This window comes from Pan troglodytes, chromosome 16, assembly GCF_028858775.2.
Source record: "Pan troglodytes isolate AG18354 chromosome 16, NHGRI_mPanTro3-v2.0_pri, whole genome shotgun sequence".
NCBI lineage: Eukaryota > Metazoa > Chordata > Mammalia > Primates > Hominidae > Pan > Pan troglodytes.
The window spans coordinates 70,251,573-70,272,864 of record NC_072414.2 but is presented as its reverse complement, the minus strand read 5'-3'; the positions used below and the strand labels follow the sequence as shown (position 1 = coordinate 70,272,864).

Genomic DNA, 21,292 nt, shown 5'->3' with positions numbered 1-21,292 from the left:
GTCAAGCTGGCCCTTCCCATGGCTCAGCCGCCCTCTCCTCTCCATCCCAGTGCCCAAGGATGCTTCTTTCTGAATGCAGCCCCTCTCTACCCTCACTCCCAGCCCCAGCCAGAACCATTGCAAAAGAGGAGTTCATTCTCCATATAGTTAGTGCAATGTGGTTGGAAACTCCCACCTGCCCCTGCTGCTGTATCTCAGTGCTCTGCCTTGCAGGCACACCGTGGCTCCTCCCTACTTCCCAGCTCTTCCCTCTCAGCACTCTCCATCTTCCATACATTCTTTCTCAGTCTGTCTGCCTTTCCCAGTATCCCTGTCTCTCCCTAGCACCCCTCACTTTTCGCTAATTCTTGAAGACTCCCGTCAGCATCACCTGCTCTGGGAAGCCTTCCCCTCTCGCCCTTTGGCAGAGTGAGCATTTCTGCCTCTGCCCTCCTACAGCCCTAGTGGCTTATCTCCACAGTGGGGTTGCGGGGTGGGGGGGGGTCATCTCTAGGCCAGGACTCTCCATTTATTGAGCCCCCTCCAGAAGGTGCCAAGCACTGGGCTGCATTGTCATTTAATCTTTACAACCATCCAGTGAGATACTTGTCCTCATGGCTGCTTTTCGGATGAGGGAACTAAAGCTCAGACAGGTTGAGGCACTGGCCCAAGGCCACACAGCTAGGAGGTAGTGCAGCTGGTTCCAAAGTCCAGACTCCTGGCACCAGGCTACCTCATGACACCCTTTTGTGGGTGTCTGCCTGGTGTGGGGCTCTGCCTGGTGTGGACCTCTGCCTGTCCCCACTGTCCTGTGAGCATTTTCACGCTGAGAGCAGGTTTGATTTGTCTCCGTGTGCCCAGCCCTCAGCACGGGCCCGGGTACCTAGCAGGCACTCCATAAAGGTTTACTGAATAAATGCCTGCTCTCGAAAATGACAACCTCAGCTTTCATTAGTGTGATTTATACATGTGCTGGGATCTTCTGGGCTGCAAGGCTGGGGAACGGGTGGCTATAATTTATCAGAAAACGTGGCAATTGTTCCAGCTTCTCTTTCAGTGCAAAAGGAGGAAGTAAATTGATGGCCAACAGCCCTGCACCGGGAAGGGCCTGCGATGGTGGATACCCCGATTCTTGCTAACAGAGCAGGCACATGACTGGGAGGCCCTCCAACCGTCCCCCACGTGGGCTCTCCTATCCACCTGCTGCCTGGAGGTGGCCACAGGGGGGTCAGCTGCCTCTCATTGATCGTCCTGCTCAGGATGCCAAATGGTGCCTTTGAAAGTCCATAAAGAAAGAGACACTCATTCATCCCTGATCAATCACCTCTTGCTGCCCTTTGTGCGGCACGTGCAGGACACAGCACAATGCCGGCTCGTCACGGGTGCTCAATCACCATTTCGGGATTAATGGTTTTTCAGATGGGAGTCACGCCCACCTCCTTCCCCCTCATCCCCAGGCCAGGCATCTCCAGGACAATGCTGCAGTGGCTGGAGAAGCCCCCAGCTCCCTGAGGCCCTCCTTAATCGAGATTGACGGATGTGGGGCGTGTGGTCCATAGAAGCCCCGGGCTCCTGCAGAAGCCGGAGACGACTCCTCCTGGGGATGGATGGGCAGGACAGCTGCCTCAGCCTTCCCAGATGTCCAGGGGAACCCATTCTCTCTCCCGATCAATGTGGCAGCTGGGTGAGCCCCAAGAGCCCCACCTGAGGGGCCCCAAGCCTCAGGCCTCCACCAGGCCAGGTTGTCAGGCCAAATGGCCTCAGCTCAGGAAGGCCTTTGAGCTTGAGAGCTGGGGGCAGGGGCTTGCTTCTCCCTTTGCCCCCCAGTGACAAGCTCCGTGTCCCCCTTTTCCTCCTGAGGCTGTCCCAGACTGGGCTGTGAGTGATGAAGAGGGTTACCTTGGCCTATGATGGTGATTGCATTTGTGCTGATAACTTGAAAATTCATCATCATAATAAGGCCTGCCGGGCCGCTGAATGAGACGGATGGCCTCCCCACATTCCGGCAGCACCGAGCTTCCTGCTGAGCTGCGATCATGTCGTCATCTTCATGGCTCCCCGAGGCCTGCAGGATGTGAATATTTAATTAGCGTACCTTTCCTGCTCTCTGGGGTGTTTGTAAATATGATTCATGGGCTGTATTGTTACCTCAGCTGAGCAGTCCCTGCCCCTCTCTGCGTGCCAGCATCTCGGGCAGAGACAGCCACCTGGCAGCTTAACCCCCCAAGTCCCACCCAGTGTGCACATCCAGGATTGCTGTTGGGCCTGGACACGGATCACTTCCCTTCTACAGCACCCAGGGTGGAGAATCGAACCACGTTTTCACCTTGCGTTTGGACTGCAGGCCCAGCAGTTACCTAACAGGCCTTTGAGGAAGGCCCCCCAAGACAAGAGGCCTGATTCAGGTCAGTTGTTCACAGGGAGCAGGGAATGACCCCAAGGGAAGGCACGACTTCACCCCACCCTCACTTAGATCAAATACACACAAGCAGACCGATCACTGAGCACCTTCCCACCAGCGCAAACCGGGGACCCGCCTTGGATCTGAGGGAAAGGCCTGGGGCCAGGGAGCAGGACCTGGGGTCTTGGTCTGGTCGCTGCTGCCAGCATGCTTCCTGACCTTGGGTAGGTCATCGGGCCTCAATTTTAACATCTACACATAGGCCCGGTAACACCTATTCTTTTAGGCTCACAGGGTGATGGGGGTGCTGGGGAAACCACAGAGTTCTATGCACATTTAAGAAATGGAGCTACTCAGGAGGCTGAGGTGGGAGGATTGCCTGAGCCTGGGAATGTCAGGGCTGCAGTGAGCTGTGATTGTGCCCCTTCACTACAGCCTGGGCGACAGGATGCCATCTCACAAAACAACAAAAAATAAAGAAAGAAAGAAAAAAGAAATGGAACTCAGAGCTGGGAGGGCTTACATCTCTCATATACAGATGGAGAAACTGAGGCCCCAAGAGGAAAAGGAACTTGCCTAGAAGTACAGTCAGAGCAGGGGCAGACTGTAGGGCTGCTGACTCCCAGCTGGGGGATTTTTCTGCAACAGAGTTTAGAAACAAAACTATTTTATTCTTCCAGCTGTGTTCCTGCATTTGCTTGGTAGTTATTACTATAGGGAATGAAGGGAGGGCACTTCTCCCTAAGACACAGTGCAGGCCGGGAATGTAGTGGGTTCCCTGCGTGGTGCTGCAGCTGTTGGAGGTCGTGTGGTGGGGAACAAAGGCAGTGGGGCTGTCTGGGCACACCCTCGGTCTCAGGCATCTACCGTGGAGGACTGTCGCAAGCTGCCTCTGCACCTCCCTCAGCGCCCCAGCAGGGCTGATCTTGTGGGGCACCCGCACAACGCACACAAACGGCCCTGAGACCACTGCAGGAGCTGGGCCTTCACTGTCCTCACGGGACCCACACCTCCTCTTCGTCCCCTCAGCTGCTGCGGCTCTCCAGGGCCATCTCCACAGTCCTCTCCACCCCTGGCCCCCACAGCAGGTCTCCCTGTCTACAGTCTTTTCTGCCTAAAACCCTTCTGCAGTGGCCCCAGCTTCAGAAATGAGTCCTCTCCCTGGCCTCAAAGACCTTTGTGATTTGGGTCCCTCCATCCCACTTTGTCCCATTCCCTCCCTCCCACCCCTCATCCCTATTTGCCCCCCGAAACCAGAGGCCCTTGTATACTTCTTTTGCTTTGCACTGCCCTCCCCTCTGTCTGCCTGGCAAAAATTCCCTCTCACAATTCAAAACCCAGCTCATGTCCCCAACTCTGGAAACATCCCTGATGCTCCAGGCCCTCGCCTCTGCCCCCGCCCCCACCCCCTGACATACCATCCTCAGAGTGCTCAGCCTCAGGATTTCTAAACCTGTCTTCCTCCAGTCTGAGAGCAGCACTGAGTCACAGACCAAGTCCTGCTCCTCTCTGTGCCCAGGGCCTAGCCCAGGGCATGGCACAGAGTGGGCATCAGTGATGTCAATGAATGAGAGGGTTTTCCAGGCAGGTTCTCTGTATGCACAGTCTCAGGTTCACAAGCTTGTTGTCCACACAGCAGCTGGTCTAGGAGCCATACTCTTCCCTCCCTCCCCAGGCCTTTGTCTGCTCTACTCATCCAGGCCAGGAGCCAGGGACCCTGGCAGATGGAGTGGAAGGAATGGGGAGGAGAAGGGCGCGGCGGTGGCTGGAGGCACCATGCATGTGGAGCCTGGTCCCCCTCCATGCAGCTTCTTGGAGTCAGGTGGGAGGCCCTGGGATCTGAACAGCTTAGCAGGTTCCTTATCCATCCTCTTCCACTGGGGATGGGGCGGGACCCTTTGTCTGAGGCCTTTGATCAGACTCTGTGTCCTACCTTCCCCCAGGTGGAGAAAAGCAAAAATAAGATCCTGGGAAGCAGCTGGCTTTGCCAGGTGTTGAGGGTAGAGTTTCTGCCTTCACCCAAACAGGAGGCTCTTCTGGTCCCAGGTGACCTCATACCCAGCCCGAGGCCTTTGCCTACCTCCTGTCCCTTCCCCATCTCCAAACGCTGCGATTATTGATTCTGCCTTTGGCCTTTTCCTGATGAAGCCTCTGCTCCTACCTGGCATGGGCGCCTCAGGGATGCGGAGAGTGGGTCTTCCAAGGGCAGTGGGGGCTTCCCTGCCGCAGTCATTTTGGGGGGGCACAAATGAAGAACAGCAGTGGTTGGGCTGCCTGTCGTCAGGGATGCCTGGCCCAGCGGTCATTAGAGCCATTCGCCCCCAGCCCATGAAGCGGGTCAGAATCCCTAACTCATTAACGACTGGCCCATCCATCTTGTCTGTCTGCACTGACACAGCCGTCGCCCCTGACAGCAGACACGGCCCTCCTGGAGGCATTACCCTCTGTGTGGGGATGAGGGGTGGGCTTGGCCGATGGGAGAAGGAAACGTCTGTTTGGGAAATGTCCTTATTGTTTCAACCACTTTGAAGCCACAACGTGTGCATGTGTGAAGGGGAAGTCTGTTGGTGGAATTGTGTGAACAGAACCGGGATCCCCTCTATACAACGGAGAGACCGATCTATCTCTTGGTCCATTAGAATACAATGGATGGGGACTGCCAGCACTGCCCACTTTCAAGACACCAGGACTCTTAACCTGAAAATGGCTGCCTCCCTGCTGCACACACACCAGGCTCACTTTTAAAAGCAGGCCAGTCTAGCCTGACCTGACAGGTTCACGTCCTAGGCTACAAGTCCCCACGTATGATTTGTGAAGGGCCTTTGGAAGCCAAACTAGGCATTGCCAACTTTCTGGACAGGGACAGAAGAGATCAGTCATTAGGGGGCTGTTTCCTATTGCCCAGTTGCCTGTGGTCTGCCTGGATGGGGTTTTGCTTGCTCTTGGGTAGATGTGGCTGTGGATTGTTGAGCTGTTTGTTGAGTTGATCTGTCCTGGACCTCTTCTCCTCTACCCCACAGCAGTGCTCACCACAGACCCTCTAATGGTCAAATCCACTCCCAAGTAGCAAGTCATGTGGATGCAGAGGAGTTTCTCAGCTCAGTGTCTGGAGAGAGAGTCACAGGTTCCTAGGCTGGACTGGACCTGGGCACCTAGGGGAGACACTCCCCATTATGCATGCACTCTGCCTGCACCCCCAGGGATCCCCCAGGCAGCCCAAGCCACTGAAGGCCGGGGTCTCAGTCTGTGAGGAAGCCCCTCCTCAACTGCCTTCTCCTGCTTAACTCTGCCTTTCGGGGGCCTCTGGCCTGGACCCAGGGTTCCAATACAGAAATCATCAGAGAGAAACTATGAATGGCCCATGCCTCCCCCTCCCCAAGGTTCCTGCCTCTGGGGCCTCCAGCCTTTCCTGATGGGACACATTTGAGTTCCATCCTCATGCTAGTCTCCCTCTGGGGAATGTTCATGTTAACCAATGTCCCTCTTTTTAAAGACATGCATATATTTTAAAAATTAAAATATTGTATAGAAAAATGGAACAAAGAAATCCACTGTTTGCAGCTTTGTATTTCCTTTCAATTTCCTCCTCCACATCTGTTAAGGGGTGATCACACAGCATACAATTTTAAACCGTGTTATTTTGTCTTGGTTTTATAGCCCAAGCCATTTCCAGTCTGATATCTGATATTCATTTTTTTAATGTTTGAAAATAGTGCAACGGAATGAGTCAATATCATCAAGTTTTCCATTCACCCCCAAAATACTCTATAAAATTCAAGGCCAAGCAAAATACTAACAAGATTTTTCATATTTGACAGATTGGCTCTAAAATTTATATGAATGAATAAATATACAAGGATAACCAAGACAGTTATGAAAAGGAAGAATAAAGAAGAGGAAATTTTTCCACCAGATATAAAAATTATTCTAAAGCTTTAGTGTTTTAAAACCATGGAAATTGGCACAAGAGTAAAAAAACAGATTGATAGAATAGAATTAAGAGTCCAGGGACATATCACCTGTGCATATATAGAAATGCAGGACATAAAAAAGGGCACTTCAAATGTAAATCCTTGTGTATAATATTCAAATGTTCCAGAATTAATTAAATACATAAGTCTCCTCCTCCCCTTTCCAGCCAGCTTCAGGTCTTTGGTGTGAACAATCCCATCACATGGATGTATACTAATTTACTCAACACAGTCCCTTTCTATTGGACATTTAGGATTTGCCCACTTTTTTTTTTTTAACAATATGAGGGGCACTGCAATGAGCATCTGTGTCTCTGAAGCAGTTTTTCTTTGTTTTTGGATTCTTTCCTTAAAGAGCTGTTCTAGGAGTGGAATTGCTGAAGCACAGGGTAGGGTATGCCCACATTGCTTTCCCAAAGAGCTACTGTGGGGTCAGGGAGAAGAGGTCCAGGGTGCATAGTTATTTCATTTCATTCATTCATTCATTTCATTCATTCATTTCATTCATTCATTCATTCATTCATTTCATTCATTCATTCATTTCATTCATTCATTCATTTCATTCATTCATTTCATTCATTCATTTCATTCATTCATTCATTTCATTCATTCATTCATTCATTTCATTCATTCATTCATTCATTTCATTCATTCATTCATTCATTCACTGAGCTCCCGTGCTGGGCTGGGTGTCAGGACTGGGGATCCAGGTCAGGCACAGAACATATGATTCACTGAAGGAGAGGCATGGAAACAGGGATCTTCAAAATCAGGAGAGTGAAGTCACCTGGCATGGCAGTGCTCGGAGCAGCACGCTGTGAGTGTCCAGAAGAGGGCTCCCCAGGACGCTGACATTTAGACTGGGCTGCCTTCTGGAGATGGGTGTGAGAAGGAGCAGAGGCAGATCACAGAGGGCCTCAGATGCCAGGCTGAGAAGTTGGGACTGTGCCCTGTGGCCATGGGGAGCCACAAAAGGTTGATGAGCTGCGGAGTGATGTGTTCACCTGCGTTGTAGGAGGCTCACGGGGGTAACCTTGGCGCAGCTCCTGCCATTGCTGGCCCTGCACTTCACAGCTCTGTTGTGCTGCCAGCCCTGCCTGACCCTCTGAAGCAACAAAGCCTCCTATACCCAGAGGCCTCCCGGTTATCCTTGTATATTTATTCATCCATATAAACTTTAGAGCCAATCTCTCAACCCCTAAAAGTCCAGGAATGAGCAAAAGTCCCGTTTCGCCCTTCTCTTGCCCTCAGGAAACTGTACCTTGTCTCAGAGTCATTGAGGGTGTGTTTAGTTGGATCTGCACCAAATAGGGCGGTGGTGGCTATGGAATTTTATCACATCGGTTCTTGTCCTGCCCCCGCTGCTGATTCCTGAAACGACCTTAGGTGAGTGAGTCCTTGCTTTTTCAGGCCTGAGGTTCCCCACGGTAGAGTGAGGAGTTTGAATCAGCTCATCTGAGAGCGCTGCCAGCCTGTATTTACACAATGCAAATGGAGCCCCAGCCCCTAAGACCAAGCATCAGCTTTTATAGGGGAAACACTGGGCTCGGTCAAGCAGAAACCCCGCCTGACTCCCGTGGCTTTCTGGGACTCCTTCCTGACCGCCTGCCTCCTCTCAGCTGTCTCTGGTTAAGCCTGTTAGATCTGGTTCTGTCTGAAGAGATGCGCACAGGCTGCTTTCCACCCAACACCCATCCCAAGGCCTGTTCCAGGCCCCTGTTGTCCCCCAGGCAGCAGAGGCCTAGCGACAGGCCTCATTCATCTTCCCACTGAGTCCAGAGACAAAGGGCTTAATGTGTGTGCAGATGGGCCTGCCCCTCCATCATCCCTCACAACTAGTGTCCGATAATGTGCCTCCAATGAGTCCCCCGTGGCCACCCTCTGGCCAGGGGGTGGCTGGGCAATGACACATGCAAACACAGGGACTGGATGACAAAGCAAGCCTTGAGGGGGCATGGCGGGGGGTGGGGCACGATCACAGCCCCACGGAGAATCCCATAAGTCATTTCTGACGTGGATACATTAGGCCTCTCAAAGAGCACTTGCCCCTGAACACTGAGCTGCCAAATTAATTGACAAGGGACCTTTACAGGCAGCTCCTAGAGAGCAGAAACCCCTGTCCCCAGAGGCCCGGCCCAAGAAGCTGTCGTTTTCTGAGAGGAAAGAATTGTGCCCTGTCTGGCCAGAGCTCAGTACCCTTCTGGGCTGAGTGAGACCCTGGCCACTGCAGAGGGTCGCATGTATGTGTGATCAAGGAAATTGGGTCCCAGAGAGAGCAGCGATGTGCTGTAAGCACACAGCACATAGGTGGTGGAGGTAAGGCTGGAACCCAGGTCTCCCGACTACTCTGCCAAGCCCTTTCCCTCCCTCTTGTGGCCAAGCCCCTGAGTGCTGCAGAGGGCTCTGACTGCCTAGTCGTAGGTCCTCCCCACCCTCGTGGCAGGGCTTCTAGGGGTCAGGGGGAGAGTCCTCAGCCCCTGTTCTCCCACAGAGCCTGAGCCTGGCCCTGGTGAAAACACTGATGACCCCCCTCCTTTTTTATTTTTTTAGAAACAGAATCCTGCCTTGTCACCCAGGCTGGAGAGCAGTGGCAAAATCATGGCTCACAGCAGCCTCAAACTCCTGCCTCAGCCTCCCAAGTAGCTGGGACCACAGGTGCATACCACCATGCCTGGTTAATTTTCTTATTTTTTATAGAGACAGGGTCTTGCTATGTTGCCCAGGCTGGTGTTGAACTCCTGACCTCAAGCAATCCTTCTGCCTCAGTCTCCCAAAATTCTGGGATTACAGGCATGAGCCACTGAGCCAGCCTAAAGCCCCCTTTAAAATGCAGACACAGAGCAGGAAGAGTGGCAGAAAGGATGGAGGGAGTGCCAGCAGCCAGGAAGCCATAGCTGGCCACTCACGGAAAGCCAGAGCACAGTACTAGAGACACAGAAGGCTGTGGATGGGAGTGGGCATCTGGGGACTAGGCTCACATCCCCACTCTGCCCTGGCCCTCTTGGGGATCTTAGGTCAGCCATGTCCTTCCCTGAGACCTTACCTTTCAGCAGAATGAAAGACTCAAAACAGGAAGCAATGATCCTATCACTATTTGCTCCCGTTTATCAAGCACTCTCTGTAAGCCAAGCACTGCGCTAAGTGCTGCTGAGTCCTTGTCTTATTAATCTTCGTAACAGACCCAAGAAGAAATTGTCTTCATTACAGGTGAGGCTGGGCACGTGGCTCACACCTGTAACCCTAGCACTTTGGAAAGTCGAGGTGGGAGGATCGCTTTAGGCCAGAAGTCCAAGACCAGCCTGGGCAACACCGTGAGACCCTGTCTCTACAAAATAAATAAAAAATAAAAATTTAAAAAATACAGATAAGAAAACAGAGTTTCAATAGCTAAAGTTACTTTTCTTACAAGTGGCTGAGCCCAGGTTAGAACCCAACCTCGGGGCATGCTCCTGGCTTAGGGACAAGGATAAGAGGGGACCAGAGAACAGACAGAGAATTCCAGAGGCCCAGGTTCAGCCAGAAAGGGCAGGTCAAAGTGGGTCCCGAGTGGGGAGGCCCATTAGCCACCAGGCCCCTTGGCCCCTGGAGAGAGGCACAGCGCAGAGAGAAACAGCCCACCTCCCCGCAGGTCTTGCTGAAGACCCTCTATTCCCCTTCTGAATCTCTACCTCCAGCCCCTCCCACAACTGGGTCCCTTTGGCTCCTCCTGTAGGAGTAGCCTCACCCAGGTGGCCTTAATCTGGTGGTCATGGAAATTTCAACAGCCCTGGGCCCCGAGCCCAGCCTGCTCTGCCCTGCTCCCCAGAGCCCCTTTCTAGTTACATGTCCTGAAGCTAGGTCATGGGGCTGGGTCACCTCCCTTCAGCATCTAGAGACCCCGCTAGTCTGTCACCTGAGTGCATCTAATCCTGAGGCTCCCCCTCCTTCCTCTCAGAGTGGCTTTGTCCATCTCCTCTCCAGGACCCGACAGGAGGAGCACAGAAAGAGCCCATGAAGAACCCCGGACTGAGATGGCTGAGGGCTGGGGCCTCGGAGAAGGATTCCCAGGGCATTGGATGGCCACCTGGATTTGGAGATTCACAAAGGAGGGACATTGTTTGATGGGAGAGGAGGCAGATCATAAGGAGTGTGAGCATCGAGGCCAGAGAGGAGGGCCTCACGCCAGCCCACAGCCTTGAAAAGCCCATGGGATGCTGCCTGGATCTTATAGTTGTGCACAGCAGAAGCCCCCAAGATCTGGTTGCTGAGAGTGGGGAGGTACAGGGCGGAGATCCTGTTGTGGGTTGGGTAGATATCGGAGGGTGAAGGAGTCCAGCATTGGAGCTGTCCTGGTTCAAAGGTTCCTTCAGTCTTCTGCAGTCCTCCCGATCACAGCTCAACAACAGGAGCAGGCTGGTGTTGACGGGTGGCTGGGGCACCACACTGTGCTGCTGGGGCCCAATCTGCCTGCCCTGCATTTGGCTGTCCAGCTGTGGCTTGTACATCCCCTGGGACTGGAGGCTTATACCTCCAAGGCAGACCCTACCCCTGTGGGATGGTTCAACCTGTGAGAAAGACCCTTCTTCCTATGAGTCCAGGTGCTTCTCTGTGGCCTGTCCCTAGAGCCTGGCCCTGTTCGAGGTCAGAAACTATATGCATTCCCTCGGACCAGCATAGCCTGACTGAGGTCTGCCCAGCAGGCCCAGCACCCACCCCGCCTCCGCCTCCCAGGTCTCTGCAGGCCAAGGATGCTGTTATTTTTTAGCCATTCCATGGAGTATGACCTCCTCATCCCCCCGAAACACTGCCTCTTCTCTAGGACCTCAGCTCGGCAGGATCCCTGTCCTCCTGACTGAGTGCTCAGAGCGGATATTCTGCAGTCTAGGGGCCTCTATTACTTGGTTTCCCGTTCCCCACTGATTTGGCAGGAGCCTGGAATTGAAGTCCGTGGAGGATCTGGGTCAGTTTCTTTACATCTAGAGCTTTGCTCAGAGAATAACTCAGTTCTTCAGGCACAAGACACCCCCAATAGCAGCTACCCCCTACACCAATGTGATGAGTTCCCACAGACACCCCAGCCCACCCAGCACAGGCCCCTCACTGACCTCCCAGCCTCCAACAGGTCCCCTGGTTCCTGGCCTTCTCCCCACGGCTGCAAAAGACTCTTTGGAGTGTCCCTATTCCACACCCCTTCTCACCCCTCAAGAAATCATCTCTGAAGGCAAGGGAATGAGAACTTTATTTGCACACCAAAAAAAAAAAAAATTGGCCGAATTTATCAAAACAGTAGATTATTTGCAATCATGGGTGCTTGGAAACTGTCTTAGCCTGGATTCCCCCTAAAGCAGAGCCTGAGACAAAGACCCCAAGCAGGGAGCTGTCTTAGGAATTCAATCCCAGGGAGCAGGAGTGAGGGGCAGGGGCGGAACAAAGGAAGAAGCAAAAGCCAGATCAAGGATGCACTGCTGAGTTGGCCACCAGCGCTGAAGGGCCTGTGTCAAGCATCTCAGAACTGTCCCTCAGGGGCCAAAGGGGGAAATATTTACTCATCAGCTTCAATCTCCCATTGGTCAAGGCTGTCCCACAGGCAACAATTCTTCTGGGTGAATGTGGAGTGATCCCCAGGGCAGGAAGATAGAGGTGGAGACTGGGGGAGGGGAGGTGCTGTCAGCTCACGCTTGGGCAGAGCTGGTTGAAACTTGTGCAGAACGGACCCCAGGGTAGTGGCTGCACTAAGAGAGAAGAGGCTGAGAAGATGTGACGTGATGCACATAAGCTGTCCTATGCAGTAGTCAGCTTCATCGCGTGTGACACAGGCAGCTCACAGCTAATGTGACAAGTCAGTGGGAAGGACACCGTAGTCAAGAACAGCTGAAGTGGATCAGAAGGTCAAAACTGGAAGGAGGCTGGGCGTGGTGTCTCACACCTGTAATCCCAGCACTTTGGGAGGCCGAGGCGGGAGGATCACTTGAGGTCAGGTGTTTGAGACAAGCCCGGGCAACACAGGGAGACCCTATCTCTACAAAAATAAAAATAAAATAAATTAGCCAGGCATGGTGGTGCACGCCTGTAGTCTCAGCTACTCAGGAGGCTGAGGTGGGAGGGTCGCTTGAGCCCTGGAGTTTAAGCTGCAGTGACAGTGATCATGCCACTGCACTCCAGCCTGGGTGACAGAGCAAGACTCTGTCTCAAAACAAAAACTGAAGGAGTCCCAGAGCCAATGGACTCACGGGACAGACAGCTAGGGAAACTGAGGTCCAGAGAGGGTTCAGGCAGAGGCAGGCTAGAGAGTCTCCCTTTCAGAGCCAGAGATGGTTCCTGAGGCCATCTGGGTGACTTGCCAGCTTCATGCCTGGCACACACTTAATGATCAAAAATAGGAATGATATCAACAGTGACAATAACAGTAATGGCTCCTGATGTGAGGTTCCGTGTTCTGGCTGCTAAGCCCCTCGGCCTCCAGGGGCACTTTGGGCATAACTGCACAGCAAGGTCTCCACATGCTTTCATTCTTCTGCTATTAATTTTAGTGCAATGGCAGTCAAGGAGTAAAAGCAGTGCTTTCACCTGGATATGCCAGCTCTGGCACCAGGATGCACTGGAGACTCACATCTAATGGGGGGCCTGGACCTCAGCTCCCTCTCTGAGTTAAGGGCGGTGTGTGGAAGGAGCTTTGTGGTGAGGCTGTTCTAAAGCTACCTTTGGCTTCTTGAATTCCCTTTGTCCTTCAGAAGTGCATTCGATACAGGAGTCCTGGGACTTTCCCAAGCTTTCCAGCTTGGGGCCAGCACCTGTTCACCCTGGTAAGAGACCCTGGGCTTAAGCTGTGGCAGGAAGGGATTTCCAGGTTCTGTTGGAAACCTCACGGCAGTGAGTTCTCTTCCTAGAGCTCCTTTTGCCCCCTTGCCTCCCAAGAGCAGGCCCTCTGGGTCAGCACTTCCCTGCAGTCCTGCCTTTCCCACCCGGCTCTCAATCCTTTGACCGCCCCCCCACCCCACCACCAACTTTGTAAATAAAAATCCCTATATTTTCAGCTCTTTCACGGTCCCTTATTCCAACCTTGCTGTCACCACAGCTAGCTCTCTGTAGAGGACAGTGGTTCCTGGCAGCCTCTGGAGGGGACACTGCAGGTGTGCACACCTGGATTGAGAGTGACACCCCCAGCAACATAACAGAACCACTCAAGGGGATGCTGAAGCTGGTACATACCAGCTTACCAGAGCAGATTGTACATATTGGTCAGCAACTTCCTGTCCGTGGCTTGAAATAGCCCATGGGGAATGGTGGCGGGTGCCTGTAATCCCAGCTACTCGGGAGGCAGGAGAATCACTTGAACCCAGGAGGCAGAGGTTGCAGTGAGTCAAGATAGCTCCACTGCACTCCAGCCTGGGCCTGGGCAACAGAGTGAGACTCCATTTCAAAAATAAAAGAAATAGCCCATGGGAGCTGTATTTACACTATGGAAATCAGCAAATGCTATACGCCAGGTTTAGGGTTTTTCTCTGAAAAGCCTGTTGTTAAACACTTACCAGCACACCATGAACCTCTGATTCTCCTCCTTCTGCCCCTCTGAGACTCTCACCATCCAGGGAGACCCCTGGCTATGTTTGAATGTGTCCCCCAAAGTTCATGTGTTGGAAACTTAATCCCCAAAGTGACAGTGTTAGAGGTGGAACTTTTAAGAGCTGATTAGGCCGTGAGGACGCCACCCTCATGAATGGATTCATGCTGTTATAGTGGGAGTGGGTTCCTTATAAAAGGACAAGTTCAGCCCCTCTTGCACTCTCTCTCTCTCTCTCTGTCTCTGTCTCTCCTCGCCTTCCCCCATCACCCTGTCTCTCCCTCTCCCTTCCTTGCCCTTCTGCCTTCTGCCATGGAATGACACAGTAAGAAGGGCCTTACAAGACACCAGTAACTTGACCTTGGACTTCCCAGCCTTCAGAACTGTGAGAAAAGAAATTTCTTTTCTTTCTAAATTACCCAGTCTTGGCCAGGCATGGTGGCTCAGGCCTGTAATCCCAGCACTTTGGGAGGCCAAGGTGGGCGGATCATCTGAGGTCAGGAGTTCAAGACCAGCCTGGCCAACATGGTGAAACCCCATCTCTACTAAAAATACAAAAATTAGCTGGGTATGATGGCCCACACCTGTAATTCCAGCTACTGGGGAAGCTGAGGCAGGAGAATCGCTTGAACCCGGGAGGCGGAGGTTGCGGTGAGCTGAGATCATACCACTGCACTCCAGCCTAGGAGAGAGAATAATAATAAATAATGATAATAATAAATTACCCAGTCTCAGGTATTCTGTTATAGCAGCACAAAACAGACTAAGACCCCACCTCCTTTTCCTTCGTCATCATGCTCACCTACCAATCTCTTCTATCTCATTCATTGCAGACAGTGGCACTAGCTCACAGCTTCCATACCCAATTCCTGCCACCCTTCAGAGGCTTACAGCCTCCTCCTGGCAGGCCCACCACCCTGGCCTCCTTGGCTCACCCTCCTACACTCTCAAGTGCCTTGGCAGCCATCTTTTTTGGCCTGACTTTGCTGCCTCCTATGTGAATAGGTAAATGCCAACGATGTCCAGAAAGTGATGGCATGATCCCCAACTACAGCAGAATTTCATACACAGCTGGGCTTCACGGTCCCTGTCCCCTCTCCACACATAGGACCTGATTCCCTTCGGTTGCACTTTGGGTCCCTGAGAGGTATGACTCAGTCCCCCAGTGTGGGGTGAGTCTACTCCTGGTTCCTGCCCAGTTTTGAAGGATGTGGGCACAGCGGAGGGACTCAGGCCCTGGATTGGCCCATCCTATCTCTGGGCCATGCCCACAGCCTGCTCAGAGCAGAGAGTCGGGCTGCATGAGGACTCAAGGGGTCTGAGTTCTGCTCCCTACTCCACCACAGCTTTACCAGGTGCTCTGGATTAACCACGTGCTCTCCCTGTGCCAACTTTTCTATAAAATGGGGATACATAATTCCTACAACTCTTATGTAGGGAGAATCAGAGGAGCTAGGGCTTTTCCGCTGGAAAGTTGATCTTGGTTGAAGATGGCTTAGAGTCCTGGTGAGAAAGAGTCACTGTGAGCTCCTTGAGGGCAGGGATTTCATCTAACTCCTTTGAATATCCCCAGCCTGGCCCCATAAAGGTCCAGTTGGTGGATGCTGGCAGAATAGCCAAGTACTGAAGGTGACCACCAACCGCTGGTCAGCAGCTGGTGAAGAGAATTGAAACCCCACCCTGAACAGTTGCTGGGTGCAAAGAACTTAGTCCCCCAGGCCATGCTCGCAGGATGCAGCCCCTCAGTCAGGTATGTGCAGAGGATGGGAGGCCTCAGCTGCTTCTGGGCAGGATGCTCTCTCCCTGGCTTCTTCCTTCTGCTGTAACTCCCTTGGGGATCTCACTTCCAGAACCTACAACTGTGGTCTGGGAACCACACTTTTGAAAACCACTAGGGATTGAGACCATGGTGTTAAGAATTTTGTTTTCAAGATGAGGAAGTTGAGGTCTAAGATGCCTTTACGAGGGGTCCCATAATGATTCAAGAGCAGGAATTCACTGCCTCCGGAGTCTGGAGGAGCCCAGGAGGGCAGGTACTTGCTACTCCATCAGCAGCGCCAGCCAAGTGGGCATGTGTAGGCAGTGACTGCCATCCTCTGGCCAGCCGTGGTAAAGCCCCTGGCTAGTGGCTCCACTGTGGTGGTCTGTGTTCCCGACTGGGGACTGTCAAGGACCCTGATTGCAGGGTAGGAAGCCAGTTCCAGGAGGTTCCCTGATTCAGTATCCATGGACCAGCTGAAGAAAGGAGTGATGTGTCCCTGTGGGTTTGGATTTGAATCCAGACTCCCGCCTCTGGCCCCATAATTGTCCTGCCCTCACCCTCTCCATACCCCTTTCTTTCCTGTGAGCTCCTGTTTCCCTGGTTTCCCTCCCTCATACTGTGGAATTATGAACAAAAAAAATCAGCTACACCCAATTCAGCATGGGTTTCCATCCTTACTCTGCCTTGCTGGCTGAATGACCCTGCAGAAGCCACTTCGCCTTTCTCAGGGTCAGTTTCCTTCTCTGTGTGAAACAGGGTGACTCCCTCCTCCGTAGCACTAGCGATAGTTATTTCTCAGGGCGTGGCCCAGTCCATACATCCACCATCGCAGCTCTCCCAGTGTTTGAAACCAAAATTAAAATTTGAAGACATTAGTGTCTCCAAAGTAGAATGTGTATACCCCAGACAGTGAGCAAGACCGTCTGGAGTATAGGAAGAAAATATTAGATCTTCTGATACTTATTTTTATCTTGTCCCTCTTTTATTTTTATATTTGTTTTATAATGTACATAAATATTACAGTAGTATAAATACATATATATTTATAAATAATGTACACATAGGAGAATGCATGGTGATAATTTTTTATTTTTAATTAATTAATTAATTTTTTTTTGTGAGAGAGGGTCTTGCTCTGTCACCCAGGCTGGAGTGCAGTGGCACCATCTCAGCTCACTGCAGCCTCTGCCTCCGGGCTTAATAGATCCTCCTACCTTAGCCTGCTGAGTGGCTGGGACCACAGGCATGTGCCACCACACCTAGCTAACCTTTTTTACATTTTTGCAGGGAGGGATTTCATCATGTTGCCCAGGCTAGTCTCAGACTTATGAGCTCAAGTGATCCACCTGCTTCGGCCTCCCAAAGTGCTGGCATTACAGGCATGAGCCACCGTGCCCAGCCAGTAATAAATTTTTAATAATAGGTACATGTGGTCACTGCTTTAGAAAAGAGGAGGCATAACTTTCTAGAAGTTTCCTTGTGAGGAAATGCTCAGAGTGGCTGATTGCTGAGTGAAGTCTGGAAGTTGCCCTGGCTATAAGCTTCAGAGATGTAAATACCCTTAGCCATCTGGCAAGCTAGTGAGGAAAAGAGACCTGGGGGCTTTCAGGGCCTTCCCTAACAGTGGGCTGTATGTTTGAGACATCCCAGAATGGCAATTGTAAGAGTAATCCTAGCTGGCATTTTTTGAGTGTTTTCCTTGTGCCAGGCACTGTTCTAAGCATTTTACATATTTTAACTCTATTAATCCTCATATCAGCCCTAAAAGGAAAGTTCTAGTATTATCCCCATTTTAGTGATATCCCAGTGGGGTTACATAATTTACCAGAGCCTTGGGTGGAGCAGCCAAGATTAAGCCCAGGCATTGTGCTCTAGAGGCCAAGTTGTTTAACCCCTTTGTGCCAAAACTGGAAACAAAAACGCCTGGGGTCTGTCTGGTGGGGCATGGAGGAGAGAAGGAGGTGCTGCTTGATGAAAGCGGGGAAGCTTGTGGGGCAGAGTGAGGGTGGCATCTGTAGAAGGAGAGGGGCACCACATGAGACACTGTGGCCCACAGGAGGGGAGGGAAGAGGGGGACCAGGAAGAAGGAGAGTCGGGTGTCAGCTGTGGGGGCCAGAGAGGAAACCTGGGATAAACATCAGAAAGGGCAGGTGGGGTCCCTGACATCAGACTCCGCCAGCTGGGGTTCTGAGGAGAGCCTTGAGAGCTCTACACGGGGCAGATGTGGCCCATGGACCTCCCTCTCCTTCTCCCTGTGCTGAACAGAGAGCAGGACTTTTGCCTGCACCCCGCTCCAGACCTGCTGATTCATGTCTTTCCCGGCAAGTCAAGTAAGCCTTCTCGGAACTGGGGCGGAGGCAGCTCTTCCTCCCAAGGAGGTAGTGAGCTCCCTGTCCTTGGAGGTATTCAAACAGAGGCTGGATGATCCCATGGTGGGGTTGTATAGAGGGAGAGAGGTATGAGATAGATCTGTGAGGTTCTTCTTCGTTCAGAAATGCTTGGACCTGTGACTCTGAGTGGAGAAGTATAGGGGTAACTCCTGGGACACTGTAGCCTAGTATCATTCTTCCTGCTTGAGCCTCTCTGTGGGTCTGCTCTATGCAGGGCTGGTTGGAAAGGCAGTGAATGACTCTCAGGGAACAATTATGTCCCTGTGGGGCTGCAGCCTTAGAGGGGGCCTCCCAACCTTGGCCTCTTTATGAATTGTAGAGCTTTTCAGGGCAGCCCTTACATCTTGGAGCTACTTCATCATTAGCCTGGATGTTTATCTATCTTATTCTAAAATCTTTTCATTTCCTCCTGACCTGGAAGACCAGAACTCTTATTAAAGATGTTTAAATGGCATATACAGTGGCAAGTCTCTCCAGATTTGCTTTACAATGGGCATTCCGCGGATCTGTGAACTTTGATAGGAAAATAATTATATCTTTATTTCCCTTAAACTCTAACTGGAATTTAATATCTTCTTTAATTATAAATGTATGCAATAAATCTAGGAGTATTAGTAGTACCTGTGACTTTGTCACCAATACAAATCACAAATATTTTCGTATCACATTGCAGCTGTTGCAAGTAATTCTAAATATTGTTTATGCTCACTGCTACTTTAAAATTACAGAACAGGCTGGGAGCCATGGCTCATGCCTGTAATCCCAGTACTTTGGGAGACTGAAGTGGGCAGATCACCTGAGCCCAGGAGTTTGAGACTAGCCTGGGCAACATGGCAAAACCTTTTCTCTACCAAAAAAAAAAAAAAAAAAAAAATTACAAAAATTAGCCAGGCATGGTGGCACATGCCTGTAGTCCCAGCTACTTGGAAGGCTGAAGCAGGAGGATCGCTTAAGCCAGGAAGATTGAGGCTGCAGTGAGCAGTGATTGCACCACTGCACTCCAGCCTGGGTGACAGAGCGAGACCCTGTCTCAAAAATAAAATAACAGAAGATATTAGACATGCTGCATTAATAAAGCACATATACTACTGTTTCACAGATATTTTGATAACTACTTTGATATAATTGGTTTCCTTTGTAATCCCATGTGGCTTGTTCTTATGTACTTGAAAACATTATTCTGCCCCACCTGGCTGTTCTGTGATCTCATGACCTTTGAGTGGGAACTCAGACTCAGGAGGGCTGCTGCCAGCACTGGCCCAAATGACTTCGGTGGTTTTTACAGCACGCTGGAGAGAATCTGAGATGATTCCCTGGCAGGAATTTGGGGATTATCTGGGTGATGCATCAGTGATTACAATTTTGTTTTTACCAGTTTTGCTAAGCAGCAGCAATAGCAGAGGTGATTAAGAAAAATGAAAGAAAAAAATGCAAAAAGAGAATAGGCAGAGACGGTGGTAGCTGCTTTCTTGATGTTGATACTGAGGGCCAAGCTTTCCACCCACCCCCTTGTAGTTGCAGAAAGCCTCAGATGTAATGGTAGTGTTACGGGATCTTTGGACGGGTATGGGAGGTATTGGTTTTCTTCCCGGGAGTGCCTTTGCCTGAGTTCTTGTCCTGTGTCCAGGAATAATGAGGTACTCGAAGAACTTACTGAGTGTTAAGCAGCTCAGAGAAGACCCGCAGTGGGTAGCTCCTCTGAGCAAGTCATCCCATGGAGTGTTCAGCTCTCAGCAGACAGGAGGCCTGGAGAGGGTAGCTCCCCTCTGCCCACTGGTTATCCTGCCACCTGCTGCTCTCAGCGGAAAGAAGACCCAACCCTGGAGAGGGGAGCTGCTCTCAGCAAAGAGAAGACCTCACCCTGTAGAGGGGGGCTGCTCTCAGCAGAGAGAAGACCCAACCCTGGAGAGGGGGACTGCTCTAGGGGATCCTGGCGGGGGGTGCTCCTGGAGAAGGAGGCTGTTCTGAGGGATCCTCTCCTCAGGTCATTTGGAAGTCTCTACAGGAGGAGGGGGGCCTCCTCTCCACAGGTCCTTTGAAAGTCTCTGCAGGTCTCTGCAGCTCTGGCAGAGAGGGTAGCTCCTTTCTACAGCTACTCTTCCCGCTGTCTCTCCGTCCTCTCCTGCAGTTTGGCTGAGCCCAGGGCTTTTATGGACCTCAGAAGGGAGGAAGTGTGTGCTGACTGGCCCATGGGCAGCCATGGGCGAGCCTGGAGGAGGCACCACAAGCTCCCACTCAGGTCTGTGGGACTGGCAGCCTGGTCCCCAGTCTTCAGTCCCTCCCTGACCTGAAGGTGGGGCCTTACTGGAGACCTACCCCCTTCTGCCCAGGAATCGATCTGCCTCCTACTGTCATTTATGGCCCCTGGGGCTTGGCCCCAAGCCCTGCTCCAAGATCAGAGCAGGGGCGGCAGCAGAGAGAGGCCAGGCAGCAGGAACAGACACTCGCTAGCGACGGGGTGCGGTGGGGTCCTTTCTGGGGTCCACAAGGGTGCAGGCTGCAGAGACCCTCTGGGTCCTGCACCTAGGAGGGCAGATCTTGCCTGCTCCCAGCCCCCTCCAAGAGCACCGGGAGGCTCGGATCCACAGCCACTGTTTGGGCAGTTGTAGCCCTGCCTGCTCTGTAAAGCAGGAGGCCTGGATCTGCAGCTGCTGTTTGGGCAGCTGCAGCAGCACCTGGGGAGCTCTCCCCAACTCAGAAGGGGGAGGCATCCACAGCCCCAGCTGTGCCTCCCTGCCTCAGCCCGGTGATGGCAGCAGCTACTGCAACAATAGTGTAAACATTGGCCGGGCGCGGTGGCTCACGCCTGTAATCCCAGCACTTTGGGAGGCCAAGGCGGGTGGATCACGAGGTCAGGAGATCGAGACCATCCTGGCTAACACAGTGAAACCCCGTCTCTACTAAAAAAAACACAAAAGAAAATTAGCCGGGCGTGGTCGCGGGCGCCTGCAGTCCCGGCTACTCAGGAGGCTGAGGCAGGAGAATGGCGTGAACCCGGGAGGCGGAGCTTGCAGTGAGCCGGGATCGCGTCACTGCACTCCAGCCTGGGCGACAGAGCGAGACTCTGTCTCAAAAAAAAAAAAGTGTAAACATTTTGAACTGTATGCATTATTATATCAAGGAGTAGCATATCTTGCATGAATGCTCTCTTTTGTGTCTAGGTATTCTAAACACTCTTAATGTGAAAATGAAGTGCATGTAGCAAAAACCTTTTATTATATGAAACTTTACAACACTTGTGAAAAAAAT

At 51.9% G+C, this 21,292-nt stretch overlaps 1 long non-coding RNA gene across 2 annotated transcripts in view; it reads right to left on the bottom strand.

The window, feature by feature from the left end:
• Window positions 1-1,878: 1,878 nt before the first annotated feature.
• Window positions 1,879-21,292, bottom strand: part of LOC134808463 (uncharacterized) — a 23,026-nt gene continuing 3,612 nt past the window's right edge. The window contains exons 2-3 of one of the 2 annotated variants that reach the window (XR_010151437.1): window positions 14,476-14,573; window positions 1,879-2,044 (exon numbers count right to left, since the gene is read on the bottom strand). This is a non-coding gene — a long non-coding RNA (uncharacterized LOC134808463). Of the gene's footprint in view, window positions 2,045-11,551; window positions 12,350-14,475; window positions 14,574-21,292 lie in introns of those variants that run through there. The other variant, XR_010151436.1, reaches the window with a different exon arrangement.